Source organism: Meleagris gallopavo, chromosome 2, assembly GCF_000146605.3.
Source record: "Meleagris gallopavo isolate NT-WF06-2002-E0010 breed Aviagen turkey brand Nicholas breeding stock chromosome 2, Turkey_5.1, whole genome shotgun sequence".
In the NCBI taxonomy this organism is placed as follows: Eukaryota; Metazoa; Chordata; class Aves; order Galliformes; family Phasianidae; genus Meleagris; species Meleagris gallopavo.
The window spans coordinates 12,046,555-12,066,164 of record NC_015012.2 but is presented as its reverse complement, the minus strand read 5'-3'; positions in this window follow the sequence as shown (position 1 = coordinate 12,066,164).

Below are 19,610 nucleotides of genomic sequence, written 5' to 3'. Positions count from 1 at the left end.
GCTGGACATGCTCTTCTTAATGCACCCCAGAATGCCATTGGCCTTTTTGGCCACGAGGGCACACTGCTGGCTCATGGCCAACCTGTCATCCACCAGGACACCCAGGTTACTAGCAGAAGTTCCAAAATCATCATTATTGGCCCTCCTGAAAACAAAGTGGATATACTCATTTTATTACAAATCTGAATGCAGTATTCAGAAAGGACAGAATAGTTTCTCCTGCTAAATTGGCCAGCACACTCTCAGCTGCAACAGTGTATTCCTGCACTTTGCTAGCTGACTATAAACCTCCCTGGTCAAAATCTTAAGACACATTTCTGTACAACAAAGTAATAAAGAGAATAACAAGACTGCAGCCTACTCATGCACATGCATTTACATGCACGAACACAAAAACTCAAAAAGATCAACTACTTAATCCTAGTTAGGTTTAACTGGAAAGGAGTTTTTTCTCCTCATGCTATTGTGGACCAGGAAAGGATTATCTGTGGAATGTAGCACAGCACCGGGCACTTGTCTTCACTAGCATAAAGAGACACTAAGAAGTGCTGAGAGGGAATTTCAGAGCCTCAGTCCTGCCCCAAGGTAGCCTTATTCCCAGCAGCAGCCCGTTTAGCCATGACTAGAGAGTAGGCCCAAGCACTTCCAGGCAGTAGCTCCCTCCCTTACTGTACTCTGAAGCTTACTGAATGCGACAGCCCTTCCTGCTGCATTTGCTGACTCCGGATCGGGTTGCCAAAGCACCAAGAAGAGGATAGGCAGCTGCCAGATGTTATGGAGAGCAGCTCAGCCAGATGCTCAGCAATATTCCTGCAAAGAGGCAGATCTTTACTTGGGGCCTGGGTCCCTCCCCAGAAGGACTGCTACAATCCTCAAATTTTGAGTCTTGTTCCCAAAGATCCTCTACAAGGCAACATTTATTTTTACTGCTTTCCATTTCTCTAGTTAGCAGAATCTTGATACACCATCCATACCACTCGTTTCAAACAATACTGTTCTCTTGGACCCCCCACAGCATTATTTGTGTGTGAGCACATATGCACACCTGCTTGTTTGAAAGTTCTCAATGGAGAACTGCTCCAGCACTGAATCCACCCCTGCTCCTGCACAACTTTCCCTTCAGATAACTTTGCATATTCAAATGATCCCCAACAGCCCCATGAACTGGAGACCAGCAGCACACAGCACCTTTGCATGGAGCTGCAGGAGATGCTGCGCCACTACAGCTTCTAAGGAAGAGCTAGAGGTGTGCTTCTGTCATTCCAACCATGCTTATAAAACACTTGGACTTGAAAAAATAGCCCCAGACGACAAACATGAGAAGCACTGAAGAAGGCAGCCCCTCTCCTTGCCCCTGGGTGGATGGTACCAGAGCAGCAGGGGACCTTCCCTGGTGGCAGCTCCATGCACCACACACAGCACAGCCTGGCCCCGGCTCTGCTACGTGCCCGTCGCTCTCAGCTCTCAGCATTCATTAGCGTAAAAAATTCCAGCTCGACACAGCCTGACTCAGCCTTCGGTTGCACTCTGTGCACCCACCCTAACTTGCATAACAGTGTGCACTGTGCAGCCCTGAGTTCAGCGCTACTGACAGCTTTTCTAAGTTACTTCCAGCTTCTTTGGGATAAATGCAAGAAAAAATTCTGGATGGCTTTTAAAATGCTTATGCAAAACATCATGGGCTGTACAATACCTTTTCCAGTAAGTCCTCCGTAGCATTCTGAAGGTAATCAACTCTGCCATTATAATCACTATGTATAGGCTGGATGATTTAACTGGAAATAAGATAATCTCAACTCCCCGTGTTTACTTGTGGCCTGTCCTTGAAAGTAACCAACACTCAAGACACCACAAAAGCTGGAGGCTCAGCTCACCCTCACCCACATATGAGATGTGGTATGAATAAATCAGTGCAAATTCCACGTGAACTTCTCTCTCACTAACAGGGGCTCAGCCTGGAAAAGCTGCACCTGCAACAGAGCTGCCAAGTGTACCTACACTACCCTTAGTGCCATCTACACAAACAGCTGATTCAGCATATTGATTCACATAAATGCCAATTATGAAACTAGATATTCTATACACAAATTAAGAAACTGCTTATTTGTGTGAGTTACAGGGAGGGAGTACTAAAACTAAAAGCAAACTCCCAAAATTTCCTATACCTTCAAACACCACTGTAAGTCAGAATTATTAAGGCCATTGCATAACTGATGAGAGCAGAGCTGAGTATGCGCTGCTCTGGGTTTTGTACCTCTCTGAAAGTCATCTGCACAACCCACTTAACTCTGGCCTGGTATCAAGCTGTCTCATTGCTGTTTTTGTTTTCTGTCTCATCATCTAAGCCTCAAAACCACTGTTGTTGGTTTCAGTGGAAAAAGGCTCTGATCTCAGAAAGAGCCACTCTCTTCTCTATTTACTTCTGTCTTAGCAGTACAGGAAAAATAACCCCAAATGGTGACAGCCAATGCAAAGGCAAAGGTGAGAGGACATGTGGTTGACTTGATTTGAGAAAGCTTACTTCATATTCCCCGTCTTTGTAACAGGCCAGAGGAAGTCCTGCACAGAAACCAAAGTGCCTAAACTTTTGAAACAGTAATGGCTAAGTAACAGGATAAAAAGATTAAAGTAATGACATGCTGTTTTCTATAACACTGCAGGTTTAAACAGAAGCTCCTGGCATTGTTTTTTGGTGATGGGAATGTACAACTGAACATTAAGTATCCTTTGGCCAAATCAACATGCTAGATACGTTTCTCCATGCTTCAGATCTGCTCTGAAACCAGCCAACCCAACGATCACACCATGCCTCAGTAGATGCTGAGTCCGCAGTCAGAATGAAATGAGCTGTGGTAAAAACAACTGCAGCAGTTCAATATACCAATGCCTGCTTCCCTCCCTCCCTCTGGTGGCACCCACTCCTGTTTCAGTGAAATCAAAGCCTCAGCAACTGAAACCATGCCCCTTCACAAAGAGTTTGATGTTTCGTAAAGATGCACATTACTTGCTCTGAATCCAGCAGTTTACGTTTATCAGAAAGGAAAAAGAATGACAGAAATTTCTGACTTGGAAAATCTCAGAGTCAACATTTGTAAGTTAAGTCTAAGTTTAATTACCAATTTATGCATTTTTTTCTGCTTTCTAATAACGAAGAGTACACTCCTATGGGTATGCATCAATCACACTAACATGCAAAACCATCCATCTGCTTACTAACAGAGTTTCCTAATTCAAAGGTAAAGGCAAGCAGAACAGCAATAATCAGAAAGCAAGCATCTGAAATGCTCCACTGAACTCTGCTCCAGGAAATATAAGAAAAGATTTTCTTCTACCCTCTTCCCCCCCACCAAAGACAGCTTTCTAGTGCTGCTGGCATCTATCACACATGCAGAGGCAAATGCTTCCACACTTGGTAATAATCAGTGCAAGGAAACTGCAGATCGGGGGGAGGAGAAACTCTATTCTTTCTTCATCCTGGCTAAAGGCAAACTTAAAATCTGAAGCGTGCATAAGAACTTAGTAGAATCTTTCTCTACCTTTTTCACTCTCTAAGCAGAGCCAGGTACATCTGCAGCACTTCTACACTGCTTGTTTTCTGGAGCTCTCTGTTTTGCCATGCCCATGCTGCAGCCAGGCTTCTTCTCAAATGACTGCTTCTGTCAGCTTCTACCTTTCCCACCTGCTGTACTGCTCAATTACCTATTTATGCAAAATCATCTTTCAAATCCTCTCAGACTTCATCTCAAACACACCTTCATCTCCAGCCTTGTGCTCACTGTCACCACAGTTACCAACAGTTAAGTTACCCTCCTCTACATTTTTGACTCTCAATGTTTGCTACGAAATAAAATGAACACAAAGAACCACTCCAGCAGAATAACTTTCCATGGTAGCAAATATAAAGGATTTTCCTTGATGTCACACAAATGGCTTGGGTGGGAGGGGACCTCAAAGATCACTGAGTTCCAACACACAGCGGTGGGCAGGGCAGCCCCCCACCAGCTCAGGCTGCCCAGGGCTCCCCCAACCTGGCCTGGAGCACCTCCATGAATGGGGCACCCACAGCTCTGGGCAGCAGTGCCAGGGCCTCACTGCCCTCTGAGTAAAGAATTTCTGCCTAACATCTAACCTAAATCTCCCCTCTTTTAGTTTAAAGCCATTCCCTCTTTTCCATCACTATCTGTTTGTGTAAAACATTGATCCCCTCCTGTTTATAAGCTCCTTGCAAGCATACAAAAACATGAATAAATACAGAACAAAGCAATACAGATGCAGAGAAGCAAACTTAGGCGCTGCAGGAGCTAGGTTGGAAATATAAATATATACAAATTATGGTTACAAGGACACAGAATAAAATCAAAACCAAATGTAGAAGAAATCTCTAGATGCCTAAAATAAAGATTAGGTTTCAGAATAGCTATTGTACCTTTTCTACCTGAGAAACAGTTTTCAAAAGTCTAAGACATAAAGACTTAATCAGTCATAGTACTTTGGTCGTATCTCATCTGTAAAATGATCTATTAAATTGCAGGAATAAAAGTGAGGTTTTTCTTCAAGCTTCTCCAGGAAGAGATTTGTTTGAAAGAGGTCAGTTCAGCCTTTCAGTCAAGGTAATCTCTACTGTTTATTTAAAAAATACAGAATGAGGGAAAATGACAATGGGCCAACACAGCAAAATTTCCCTATGGATGCAACAAAGCAAAAACCTGCAGGTCAGCTTGCTTTCAGCTGGGAGAAACAAAAGCAAAAATTGCAATCAGTCTGCAATTCATAAGGATGAATCACATGGTGATGATTCAAACTGAATTGTTGACAAAGTTAGCCTAATGAAAAATCCTGCTCAGGGGAGGGTGGCAGTACTGGAGTTCGTTTTGGCAGAATTCAAGACACCAACCTACAAGTCTGGTTTGTCAAGGGTCTCTGTGTCAGAGCAGAAGAAGGTGGACCCCATTGAAATTATTTCCATTATTTTGTATTTTGCTCCTGAAATCAGCAGCTTGCCCTTTCCATCCTCACAGCCCCATTCTGTCCACATGCCTTCGTGCTGCTAATGCACAATTATGATTTAAATACATTGCCTTTAAGCTTTTGAGTCACCAATGGTCATTTAGGTCAATACATTTGTTTCTTCTGCTCCTTTGAATATTTATGGGTTTCAGTGTTTTTCCACTTCTTAGTCCCACTGTAACTCATTTCTGAGCCTCCTATCGCAAAACAACAAATGCCAGGCAAACCACATGCTGTGCTGCCCATCTGCTTCCACTGACGCCTTTCCTGTTCACCCCATGTTTCATCCGCTCTGTGCCTTCCATGATCTTCATGGCAAAGTTTTCTCATTATTAAGTCCATCTATCCTGATGAATCAGAAAACAAGAAGAGTGGCACTATCCATTACCAAAGCAATATCCACTACTGTCAATACATAGTTTTCCCCAGTGCTCATCAGCACCAAGCTCTTTTACTCTAGCACAAAACGCTGGAAAAAAAATGCAGAAAACTTTCAGTGTGCAACTGTTTGTCATGCAGGTGGGGAACCACCTTGGGGCGGTGACACCATGCAACCAGCAAAAGAATTCAGTCACTTCTACTTGCTGTGACATCAATTTCATCAAAGCATGCTCCTAGCATTTATGAAACAGCCTTGACACGAGTGCCTGTAGTGAGAATGCAAGGAAGAGAGAATACCTACGAGGGAAACCATGAACAGGAGGGATGAGTGCAGAGCACAATTGTAGAAATTGTGCTGGATTTCTCTGGAAAGGCAGGAGCAGCACAGATATCAATGTGAGGAGGTGGAGGCTGGTCCACAGGGCACAGATGTAATAGAAAACTGAGTAACGGAGGATAGGCAAGTAGAGAAGGAGCTAAATCAGTCAAGTAATTTTGACTTGATCCAGCTTCAACGGGGAAGGCCAATGGAGCAGCTCTTAAGGGAATTAAGGAGTGTTTTTTCAGCCCCATTTTACACAGGATGAAATGATGGTAGAAGAATTAACTTTGCATGACACGGTGGCTGCTGCAGGTCTGCTTTGCTGGGTCTGCCCCAAATGCTTCTCCCAGCACTCTAATCACTCAGAACTGAATATACTCACACAGACAACTCCTCAGCAGTTTCTTTCCCCCAGCAGGAGGGTTTCATGAATTCATAAAACCTCTCCAGGCTCAGCCCTTTTTACCATTCTCCCTCATCCACTGAAGCAAGTCTTTCTGAGATCAGTAATGCCCCACCTCCATCCACAGACCTTCAGAAGTCACAGCACATGTGGGTGATCTGTGCCTTTATGCAAACGTGTGTTTGGTTTACAGCAAATTCATTTAGACAGGAACAGCCAAAGGAGGATCACTTTCTGCCTAGGTTTGGTAAAGAATTTCTACCCATTTGGAGTACATGTTCTTTGTTCCATGCTTTTCCCTTCTTCAAAAGAAATATGTGCTTCCATAGCTGTCTCCATGGAAACAGCAAACGCAGTACACCATGTGTCCAGTTTCAATATGGAAATCTGTATTTCTTAACACAGGGTGCTAAAAACTCAAGCTGGGATCAGAAAGCCTGGTCTAGTCTCTTCTGGTTTATTTGTCACCACCAGAAAAGTTCCTGTGGGCCAACTTATGCCACACATGGCAACATCTGTGCAAACCTACTGTTGAGAATGACCAGTTTGGACTTCAGTTACACTTGATATAGTGGAAGGATTAGACAAAACTTTTAATTTGCACACTTCATTAATCCAAATAGCACCAGTTCAGTTTGCAGGCTACCAAAGCTGCTAATGGAGATGAAACTAAGTATTCTGCTTCCTTCCTGAAATTTGTTTTGAGACCAAACATTGAGCAAATTTAAAAGAAGTTACAGAAATTTTCACCAGTTTTTATTTTGAGGAGAATAAAACCGCACACATTTGCCACTAACCTGCTTTGGCTGCTTTGTGTGATTAAATCCATTATTTTCCCAGCCAAACTGCAGGTACAAGTCTCCTTTCCCCCTTGGGAACTTAAGTAACAGAAGAGCCAAAGGTTCAGTTCTAAGTCATATCTTAATTCTATGGCAGTGGCGTTAATTCACATTACACTGAGTCCTTTCATACAGATATAAGGGAAGCAATTAAAAATGACTTTAACCATAATGTTAGAGAACCATTCTGCTCCTGGACATCTTGAAATTCTCTAACGTGAAAACGAGAACTGAGCTTGTTTCTACATGCTCAGTTGGATTTGGTCCCCAGCACAGTGCTGCATCCCTCTGCAAGGTCACATCCCATGAGGATATGCAGCAACACCTAGACCTCTATTAAGCTCAACTCCCAAGGAGAATTGGGCTCCTTGAATCATCCCATCACTTGCAGCTTTCAGACTATCAACGAGGATGCACAGCAGCTGCACAAACAGAGCACAGGTAGAAAAGATAGGATTTGCCTTCTGACTTGGGAAAACTGGCTCAAGAGTAATGAAGTGTATAGCTTTTCTACAATCATTTGTTCAGCTCCATAAATCCCAGTGCATAAATCAGGCTGTCGGGGAGAGCAGCTGTGCAGGAATCTCTGCAGGAATGGAAAAAATGCTGCAACCACCTACAGCATCAGAGCAAACTGTCAGGAGCTGTGCCGGGTGCCAGACCAAAAGCTGCTCTCATTTCACATTGTGTTACTGCTTTGATTTAAAAGGAGTTGCTCAGTTGTAATACCATAAATATCAGCAGAATGACTCTCACTGGCAGCCTGAAGTGAATATTAGGCAAACAAAATCCAACACTTTCTAATTGTCCTTCACTCAACAGTACCTGTTTAAATTAATATTATGGCAAAGATATTGAAATTGTTATCAGAAACCCAAGCAGAGACTGCAGGTGTTAGAGCTTTCCACCAGTAAATGTTTTCCTTGCCACTAAATACCTTCCCTTTCAAAACAGAAACACCACTTACGGTGGCTGACATCCAGAAACCCATGGCAGATCTGGATCTGCAGGAGGGTGCGCTGTGAGCAAGGACAGATACGGCAAACAAGGAGAAATACACGACAAAGGCGCTGGGGAAATCACAAAGGAATAGCTGAGCAGGGACCCACCTTGGGGCTGAGCTGACCAGGCGGTCTCATCCCACAGCACTGAGAATCACGGGACCAGCGTGCGTTGGAGCTCACCGCTACTGCAGGCTGAAGAAACGTCTCCTGTGAGGGCAAGCACTCAGCCCAGCCAGAAAGAGCTCCTGTTGGTAACAATCAGAAAACAGTTATGGAAAAGAAGCCAAGAGAGACCAACAGGAATATCAGTCAGGTGTCTGACGAATACAGAAATAGTGTATTTCTCATAAATACAATTCTGGAGGATCTGAAATTACTTCTGGCCTTGGGTTGAATTCAGCACACAGACTCAGCTGCTCAGAAATGCAGGCTTTATTTAAAGAACTACTGAGGAGGGAAAAGGGTGATGTCAAGAGGCTGCATGGTTACACAGCTCAGCTAGGGTGGGAGAAGCAGGTCCAGATCTCTTCAGGGTATTATTCAAAGCAGAGATTCAGAAGAGGACCTTCAGAAGGAATTTGCTTAACATCACCACAGTACTGATGTCTACGTATCTCCTTTCAACATTGAAATACCCACAGAAACTGAGCCTGGGACTCAGGCTAGCCATCCCTTGGCAGCGCAACTCAAGCTTCTCTTTCCACCTCTGCCGAGAAAGACGGCCATCCTTCCAAGCTTGCTGCTCAGGATCCCAGAACAGGGAAGCACACTTCATACCCACCAAAGTTAACAGAGAGGAGACGTGTCTCTGTTTCTGGCAGGATCAAACCCAACATACCCTACATCACTGGCCAATGCAAGATTCATTACTCCATCATCAAACCAATACTGACTCCTGCACCCTGCAGGATGAGGTCCTGCTGCTTATACCTCAGCCTCCCAGCTGCCGGGAGAGTTACACAGACAACTCAATCACTGAGCAGCAACAATCAACTCAGTGAGCAATGGGATTTCTACGGACAGGGAAAAACTCAGAACGCTGGGTAAAAAGACCGCCTGTGCAGACAGGGAAAAGATTTTGAGTTGACACAAGGCTTTTGCACATCACTGAAGCTCAAATAACTGCAAAATTTGGCCCAGAATATCTTTTGCTTGGTTATTTGCTGGCATCACATAGGATTTTTTTGAAATATATTTACAAACCAAATCTCTTAACACCAACAACCTCAGCACCACCAAGGAATTATGCTGATTCATCTCTTCTGAGGAGCTTAGTTTAGTTGATGTCAAAGAGCCAAACTCATCCCAGTCATTACAAAATTTATAGCTAATGTGACCAGCCAGGAGCTGCATCTGCTGCACATGCGGTGCAGTCCTGCCCTGGGGGACTCACCTCCTACACAAACACTGCAGAGCAGGGAAAAGATCTGGATAAATGCCATCTAATTGCATGGTGATTTGTCTACATCTCTCTCAGAGCCTGGATTTGATTTAGACCTCTGAATCCACATCTCCTCATATCAGTATTGCACAAGGAGGTCACAAATTCAGAGATACAGCTCAGGTCTGAGGCTGAGGGGGTTTACACCCTGATCCTACCCATAAGACTAACCCTGTGCTTAAAGCAATGCAAGTACCAAAGCTCACATGACCAAGGTCTGACTTTTTTCTCCAACACGTGAAGTTGCTTAATTTGCCACTGGTTTACTCAAGAAGGTAACTGTCTTTTTTGGGGGTAGCTCTTGTCATAGATTTTGACTATGTAACATATTTTCAGAATGCCATTCTATGGCTGCATTCAGAATATTTTCAGATTGCCACAGCCACTTTAAAAAGCATCAGTGAAACTAATATTAAAAATGACTTTCTGCATAATTCATGTCCTTCAGAAACCACTTCTTACTCAACTGGAGAACCAACCAGCCATGCATTTTACATCACTTTCTCATTTCCTTAGAAGCAATGTGTTACTTTAGGGAGAAACTCCACATATTTGTGCTTCACTTCTAACTTGGACAATGCAAAGCTCTCTAGCACATCCCCCACATGCTAATTAAGTTCAGTGTGATCACATGGGGTGGGAAGCAGTAGTTTGCCGGGTGTCATGGGAGGCAAACTCAAGAGTTAGACCAGATTAATTATCTGGCTTAATCAGACCAAGGGAGGAACTCTATCGTAGGTACAAAATGCTCTACTTAATTTTCGTATTTGTTTCCTTTGGATGCTTTAGCATAAGAAAAACAGTGAGTGTTACACAAGCATTGGAGAAAGCACTTGGGAAACATCTAGCACAATAAACACAGGAATTGGTACAAGAAATAGAATTGAGAAAGCTTGTGGCACACACAGCCACGGATATACCTGCTTCAGAGCATCCTAGAAATTCACAGCCACAGAACTGTGGGAGGATGGCCCATCCCTGAGAGCTGTCAGTGTGAGAGTTCCCACCACAGCCACCTCCAAAATCTCCCTTCTGCCCAACTACCTGAGCTGAGGACCCCAATTCCCCAAAAGCCCTGTAGTTTTATTCACTTGTTAATTTTTCCTTTCATCACGGCAGAGCAACTGTCACATGTTCCACCTAGTAAAGATGGATCATTCACTCCAACTAATTAAATTATATTACTAAAGACTTGTGTTACCTCATAAGAACTCGTCTATGATGTGCCACATACGAGGGTATATAAATTAAATAAAAAAGATGGAAATCTGCATATCCTAACTGCTCAATCCTTCAAAAAGAAACCCATCACTACACTATATTTTATATTTAATTAAATATATCTGAGTTGACATTTCTTAACAGTAAGCTTGGAGCTCTTGGATAAAATAAGGTAGACTATAACTTTAAAATACTGGTTTAGAGAGCCCATACTACTCCAGCTGAAACTTAAGAAACACTCAAGGAAAGCATCTCTCCCACACGCTTGGCATGAGATGATTTGAATGAGACAGTAAGTAGACCCCAAAATCCTGAACTGGGAAGGCTACTTTTCAAATAAATCCTGTTTGCAGGCTTTTATTACGGCACAGCATGCCTGTGTTTAAGATGGGGCAGAGCTGCCTACATGCCCAAATGTGGGTCACACAGCAGGGATGTGGGACAGCCCATAGGTGCAGCACTTCTTCCACTGCAGCATGTCCACCCATGACACCAGGCTGCAGTAACATGCACTTCAGGAAAGCAACGAGCCCTCCTTTTCTTTTTCAGTGTTCAGCTGACACTCCTTAATGTAGGTTATACAGAAAGGAAATACTGTAATACTTTCTCAAGTAATTTGAGGAATGGAGACCCAGAGTGCCTTAATTAAAGTTAAATAATCAAGTTCAATTTCTTATAATTAAATTTAACACCTATCAGAGTTAATAGGCCAAAAATAATAAATCACATGGGAATAATGAGAAAGCCAGTCCAGAAAGTCCTAGAGTGAATAATTCAGTTATTCAAGTACCAAAATCTGGCACACATGCCAGCAGGAAAATGGACTCCATGAGCAAAGTCAACCAGGAAAACTGCAGGAAAATCAAGGCAGGGGAAATTCCAATTTCAAAGATTTTCCAAGCAGAAAAACATTTACCTTCAGGATTTTTTTTTCCCATTAAGTTTCAAGAAGACTGCAGAGTTGGTGCAGGAAGGATGAAAATATTCAGGAATGAAATGATTCAATAACGTGCTTGTATAAATCACTCACACACACACACACACAAAGAACATTGCTGGAGAATATTTTCAGCAGTCTTCATTCTCAGTGACACCTGGACAAGACACACACACAGCCCTGCAGATCACTGCAATGGCAGGTCACCACGGTCAAGCTGGTCAGAGTACACTGTAGGCATACACAGAATCAACTGCCACTGTTACTTGAAAGGTCTCTAAGAATTCAAGGCTTAAAAAAACATAACCAAAAACCAACACAAACAAAATATTAAGAAGAGTTGAGGCATCCGGGAGTTTGGCTCAGTGCCTTTTTGCTGACATTATATGCTATTTTTTTAGGATATTTTACTTCTTCCTGAGAAAGCAGTGGTTTTAATTACCAGAAAATACGGTGTTTGCAGCGAGCTCAGAACTGTGCCCTAGAAATCAGTAACAAAATTTTCAGCTCTGCCTATATAAACACTAACTGGTTTTTCTTTTCTGCTCTATCTTGAAAATTATAATGACCGACAGATGACCTCTTCTTGTTACAAACTCACACAGAGAAGCAGCTACACGCCTTGTACAAAAAGCAACTCAAATATGCTGGTTTAGTGCATCAAATACTCTCCGAGTGGATCTCTTTAACTACCAGCAGTAGACATCTGTGTTCATATGGCTGTAAAAATTACGCCAAGATGAACAATTTCTTGATCAAGGTATTTCAATAGTTTGTGTAAGCTATGCAGAAATGCAACTATTTGCATTCAGGACAGTGAGAGTAGGAAAACTGTGCCAGAATCAGGCAAACCAGTGATGCTGTTGTTGCTATGTCATCAAAACATTTACAGCAGATCTCACTAGCAATGCCCCACAGTAGGAGTGTGTCATCAGACATGCACACGCATACTGACATCTCTGCATGTCACCCAAACAAGTCTGTACCAGGGGGTGCACCTTCTGCTTGCCATTTCCCCCACCACGCATGCTGGTCATGACAAACAGGCATGGAAGTGTCCCATGTGCTCCTTACTGTAATTCATGCATCTCAAAGAATAACCACAGCTAAGCGAAAAATTTTGGAAATCTGTATTACTGTCCATGCTGGCTAAGCCTGTGCATCTGTTCAGCAGGCAGGCAGTAACTGTTGACCATCATCTGCCTGCGTCCCAGATCCAAATCGCAAAACCCAGCCTTGCATGCAGGAAGGCTCTTTGACGTCTGATGGCTCAAGTCAGAAGTTACTTTTTTCTTCCCCCTTAACATGCTAAAATCTCTCAGTGTTACCAGAAGAGTGCCTCCATCAGGCATTCAGACACAACCACTGCTTAAGTCTTTTTTCATTCCCATCCATGCACACCTGGACCTGCCGTGATAGACAGATTGTACTCCTAAATTCTCCTACTTCTTCCTAATTAATGTGGAACAGCAATATGAGAGCTGTTTCTTGTGGCTGCAATGGAGGAGGTGCATCATCTCCTCTAAGTAAGAGGGAGAGCTTCTACCAGCACACATCTGTTTCCCTATCTTCTTGAGGAGCTACTGACCCTCCCGGAGATGAGGAGGTGCCAGGATGGGCAAGAAGGGGCTTGGTGGAGCCGGGACTGAGATTGCAAGGCAAAGCTGGAAGAGTGAGAAAGGCTGCTGGGCATGACACGTTGGGGCTGAGCACTAGTGAGAGGTGTGTGCCAGCCCCTGGAGCACGGATGCACGATGATGTCCACCCTAGTCACAGGAGAGGAGCGGGAGCTCTTATGTGAAGCAGAGCAGATGTCTGTTTCCACTTTCCAGTCTCTAATGCACATCCAACAGTAACCAAGCATGCAGGACAGGCAGCCTCCAGTGGTGCTCCATTTCCCATACCTCCCATAAACCAGCAGTGACTGGGGCTGCCAGCACCGCCGATCCCAATTCCCCTCTTCCTGCTGCAGCTTTAATCCCCCGCCCATCTGCTCCCCTTGCCTCTGCACAGGGTTATCATGGCACAGCCGCTTTTCCCTGCGGGCAGCTGACTGACAGATGCACAGCAGGGGGATATTGGGCCTCTTCATATGATTATCTTTTTCTCCCCGGGAGGGATTTAGTTTATTGAGGTTGTTGCTGAGAGACTTCAGTTTAGACGAGTGTTTTACTCATGAGATATAACCCAGTGGGTGTGGTTTTGCTTTCCTCAGTCAGGCGAGATTGCGGGGATCACTTCTGTGTTCCTAGGAAAGGGGCACAAGGCCTGAATGAGCTCCTGGGTTTAGAATCTCAGCCAGGCCTTGTTCAACTGCCAGGTTACCCCAAATGTACCTGCCTGCCCCCCAGGAAGAGGCTCCACGTGACATCTGCTCTCACTGTACTCTCAAGCTCAAGAACGAAGACAATGACTCTCCTTCTGCCACAAGCATGGCTTGAAATACACTTCTGCACAGCATATACCTGTGTATACACAGGTGCACATGTAGATATACGTGCACACAGCTTCAATCAACTTTCCTGTACCGGTACCTGAGGGTTCAGGCTTCATTCAGTGTTTCCTCTAATGTCAAATTTGCTAGAGAATTTTTGTAAATAACAGAAATTAGAGATTCTCCATCACATCTTCCCAAGATACGGGGTCTTGAAAAACAACATTTGTTACTGAGATCCTTGTAGTTTTTGTGTTCTCTGGACATACACCGTGAAAAATCTAGAATGCAACTTCTCCATTTCTTCCGATTGTTGCCCATTTTCACAACGCTGTAGAAAGCCTTTCCGTTGCTGCTGTGATGACCCCTCTGCTAGTCCCTAGTTGCTGCTGTGTGCAGCCGAGCAGGCTCCAGCCAAGCAGATCTGTGGCTGTGCCCACGTGGTCCTGCAGCACGGCCAGCACTATCATCAACACCTTCTGCTGATGCATGTGTCTGATCCTGGCCTGAGGGTTCAAAAGGTCCCCAAGGGAGGGATGAAGATATAAACAGCACGATCACATAAGCCTCCTTAGGAAGACAGGCTAAAAAGAGATTTGACTTTCTACAGTACCATGATATGGTACATTAAGACGGTTTCAGGACACGTGCAGGGCAGCAAAGGGATCACCACCTCTGTCTGGGCTGCAACAAATGAACACACTGCTATGTGCCCTGCAGGCAGCTGCCCAGGGAAGGCAAGCATTCTGCAACACGCCCAGTCACACAGCTGTCTGCCCAGGCAACAGGACCTTCCCAGCTGAGCTGCCCAAATGGTGCTGGTCTGAAGCTGCCCAGAAGCGGTAGCAGCTTGACTCTGCAGCCAAAACTGTACTCAGCCTCAATACCACTCAGCACATTTGAGGTGTCTAGTTTTCTCCAGCAAAGACAAAGGTGCTCCATTACCCTGCTAGCACTGTCCTTCCTTATAGCACCTACAGGTATGGATTTCATAGTTCCTGCCAGGGGCTGAACCAGTGGCTTCCCCCGGTCCTGGAACACCGCAGCATTGTCCAGGCAGGCAGCGAAGCTGTGGGAACTGAGCCCAAGAGACTTCAGGTATTTAAAGCCCCAACTCTTACTGAAGTGATTAAGTGATTTGCTCTGTCACGTTTCTAACAAACAGCAGGAGGGGACAGCCTTGCTTCACCCAGCCAGCACATCTGCATCCATCACCCCTGCCAGCCTGGGACACAGCCACGCTGGCACCCCATCCTCATGAAATGTATGAATCCAAGATTCTGCTCCCTGGTGCTAATTTTGCACCATTACTTTTATGACTCCTTCCCACCCCGTAATAGACATAATTACAGCCACCACAAGATTATGGTAATGCCTTAAGAGCCATGTTTGAAGACGGAGATAAACTCTCACTGGAAACCATACGTTGATTGTTTTCCTCAAATTAGGGAACAATTCTCTATAATTAAAACATCCCTAACCCCTCTGTAATTAACACAGTGCAGTCAAAACCAATTAATAGGACTGGTGTTAAAAAGGTCTAATTTGTCTAAATAGGGCAGTGTATCAATGAGCAAATTATATATTGCCCCTAGGAAACATACCAACACAACTCTGCCTAACCAAGTTGGTGAAAACGCATATACTGAATGAAGTATACTTGTCTCCATTTGCTCCCAGACAGGTAACATCACACCCTGGTTCATTCTCAGAGCTTCATTTCTACCCACCTCCTCCAGCCCCTTGGCTATAGGATCTGGGGATGTGCAACAACTCATGCACAAAAATGCTACTCCACCAACAGGATGGGAACTTGCAACACCAGCCAGTGCAGTATTAAAACCGGAGAATTTCTGCACTGGAAAATAATGTTCCCATACATGTTAAAGCTTCTTTTGTATTCCGTGGCATGGCATAAGCTGCCTTAACTCTCACAGTGACAACTGTAGGCACAGCGTAAGGAAATTTTCCTGTAAAAGTGAGCTGCGCTTGGTCCAGAGCTGGCTCCTTCCGTACAGATATACTTTACAACCCATTTGTGCTCTGATGCAAGACACTACATGAAATGCCAAGAAAGTGGCTGCTGCTCATTTGCAGTGTTTCTGCAGAGTGCCAAGGAGCAAAGGACTTCACAAAAACATCATTTTCAGCAGTTCCACTTTTGGGGGAAAGCTGGACTCAAAACCAACCCCTCTTCCTTGCAGAAGGGGTTCCATGCCTGAAATAGGATAACACTTGCCAACACTGCACATGAAGGAAAGTCCAAGACCATCTCATTGCAATTGATTTTTTATTAGCCAAGTCAGTAGAGTGATAATTATGATAGCCCCCCTGGGTTTATCACTACTCACCCTTTATAGGGCAACAGGGAGATAAACGCAGCATTTACATGTGCATATAATTGTTTTATTTCTGCATTAAATATTCATTTCCAAAAGGTTCCCAGCACACACAGCACTTCCTGAAGCACCATGCAGAAACCAGGTTTGCTGTCTCCTCAGGCATTCCCGTTTGCTGCAATTCCTGCACAACCAGCTGCTCGCTAACATGCATTTGGCCTCAGCCAGCCTTCATGCGGCTGAAGCAGTACCGGCTTCACACGTGGAGGAAGCTGCAGGCAGCACGTTGGGAAATCTCTAAGGCTGTCCTGCTACACCCAGAAAGCAAGTCTCATCTGCTACTGATGTCAGATTTCAGGCAGCAGGAGGGGAGCAGCATGTTACAGAGCTGCAAGTGCTGCTAGAGCAGCTACAGCAGCACATGGAAGCACACAGGCTGCCTTCGCCTGCTGCTGTTTTGCCTAAGAAAATTTTTTAATCTTCTTTTTCTTATGCTTTTACCTGCATTTTCCTTTTCCAGAGGAAATAATACGAACTTGGAGCTGTACCTTCCACAATTACTTTGGCCTGAATGAACCAGGTATGAATTACACACAACCTTAAAAGCAAACACTGACGAGAAAAGCACTATGCTCATAACAACAAGGTCCAAAGCACAGGAATCCATGCAAACCCAACCCTAGCAGCAGATGATTTTGCAGGGATAAATAAGGTCCTGTGAGTAGTTCCATCTGCTGGCCCACCAGAAATGGCAACAGTGGGGGAAAAAAAAACTAAAAACAGAACAAAATGAAACAAAACCCCCCACAACCAACACAAAACTCCCCAAAAATATAAGGTTTACTCCAGTAATGACACAGTCATCCTCCCAGCTGGCTGCTTAGTCACACACAGAGCCTCAGACATATGTAGAATGGTACTTAAAGTTGTTTTTTTATCATTAACCAGAGCAGGAAAGGAGATGAGATGTGAGGTGAAGAGCAAGCACTTTGCAAATTGCAAAGTTTACTTTACAGGAGCCAGGCATACAGTGAGCAGTAGGTTGGCACCACTACCCAAGTTCCCATATGCTTCCCTGCTTAGGAGGTGGGTTCAGATCAATTCATGGGACATTTGTTACTTGTTTTCTCACCCACAACAGAGAAAGCCCATGACAACGTCTGCCTGAAGAGCTTTTACAAGACCTAAGGGATTAAAACATTAAAACGCCCCACAATTGCCATTACTGCCAAAACCACGGAAGACAAATGTGCTGAAAGCCTGAAAACACTCATCAGATCCCGGAACAGCTCACATTGTTAGGTTTTGTGCAACCACTGCCTTTTTCCAATGAAATTATAAACCTTCCCTTAATGGAATTTGACAACTGAAAAATAGTGAGATTTAAAATAACAAATGGTCCCTTGCAGCATCCCCTGCAGCAAGGTTGGAGACACGGAACTGACCTTCAGCTTAGCCGCCAAACCAGAAATACTGCAAAGAAGGAAAAGTGTTGGGAATACCTGTGTTAAGTCAGTAGCCATCTTTCCCCAAGAACAGCTCTGCGATGTCAGACTTCTTCCTTCTTCTTAATCACTTAAAAAGCAACAAAAAGAGGAAACTGCTGTGCACTGACAGGACTGCAAAGGCATCAGAACCTGCTGCAGAAGCCAGTAACAAATGGCCTCTGGAGAAAGACTGAGGAACCCAGAGCACATCCTCCCCTTGTAACGGGGCACACTGTCCTTAAACTGCATCCGTATAAAATGGAAATGCAACTCACAAGCTGGGAGAATGTCAGCCCCTTACACTGCAGCAGATGAGGTGGACTCTGGTATGTCAGACACCTTCAGGGTCAGTCTTTGCAAAGAATGTTGATAAAATGGGAAGAATATGAGAGAAGGCCTTAAAAATTACTGGATGTGAGAAAAATGCCTCAGAATGAGAAATCTGGAGCTCAATCTGTTCAGCCTGTTTAAAGGAAGATGGAGAAGTAATGTGATTACAGTGTAAAACTCCCTTCACAAAGAAAAATACAGTGTAAAAAAGAGCTTTGTTATCTCTAATAGGGAATAAAAGGAATCATGGTTGAAAGCTGAAGGTTATGAAGAGCGGGTGAGGAAAGCCTTTTTACACCATGAATTGTTATACTCTAGAAGAGGCTATCAAATAAAGCAGTGAAAGCTTCATTCCCTGGATGCCACACAACACCACACCTGCTCTTTGTCGGCTCAAGGCAGCACTCATACACAGCAGAGTCAGGCAGTGCCATAGGAAACTCTTCTTACTGCTGCTGGGAACCAACACCTTTGTTGGCTCGGTTGGGCTTTTGTTGAGGCAACATTACAGGTATTTGATTGTTATTTCCTCTTCACTTTTCTGCCTGGGAAGTACCTAGTGAGGGATATTAAGCACAAAGGAAAATGTTTGTTCCTACCTTTTTTCTACTCCAGAAATCATCCAGTGTTTGCCCACACAGCATCAAAACGAGCATCTCTTATGCTACTTATTAATGTTTAAACATGCTTATTTCAAATGTTTGCAGAGTTCTTTGATAAGTAATGATTCCAGGTAAAATAAAAATAGCTAACAAAGAAAAACAAGACTGGCTGTTCCTCCATCACAGTACTCTCAGAATAACAATTACGGGGGAAACATACAGAGAACTTTATGGAGGTGGCTTAAAGCTATGGATGTTTATATTAAAGCCCTACAACGTTTGCAGTGACTGAAGATGACCTTATAACATATCCACTTGTGGTCCATATTTTTCAGGGCAGTATGACATATTTCAACTTTCTCTTGTCCTGAGGGCTACTTTAAAGTTTCTCAGTCTACGGAACACTCAGCCATACAGAGACAATGCAATACAAGCAGCATGCACTGCTGATGATAACTAGTAAGGAGGCAAAAAAAACAACTCCAGTAATTAAGGTGAGGATTTCCAGAATGTTCTATGGGAATCAGATCAACTGGAACCATGTTTTAAATCCCAGACTAAAGATCTCTGCATCACACCAGTTCCCTTAGAGCTGCAAAACAAGGACCCAATTCCCAGCCCAGCAGAGGCAGGATTTCAGCAGTGGAACAGTGGTTTAGGAACAGAATTACAGAAAGCTCCTTCCTGCAACTGCTAACTTCATCACAGAGTGACCCAGAAAGCTTTTGCAGAGTACCTTTTCTTCTTCTCTGTCTATGCAAAAAGCCCATGTCCCAACACAGACCTTCTGGTTCGTTTACACTCAGTGCACAAAGCAGGCAGGGTCAGTTCTACCTATTGCAGAAACCTCTCCTTTTTGTAAG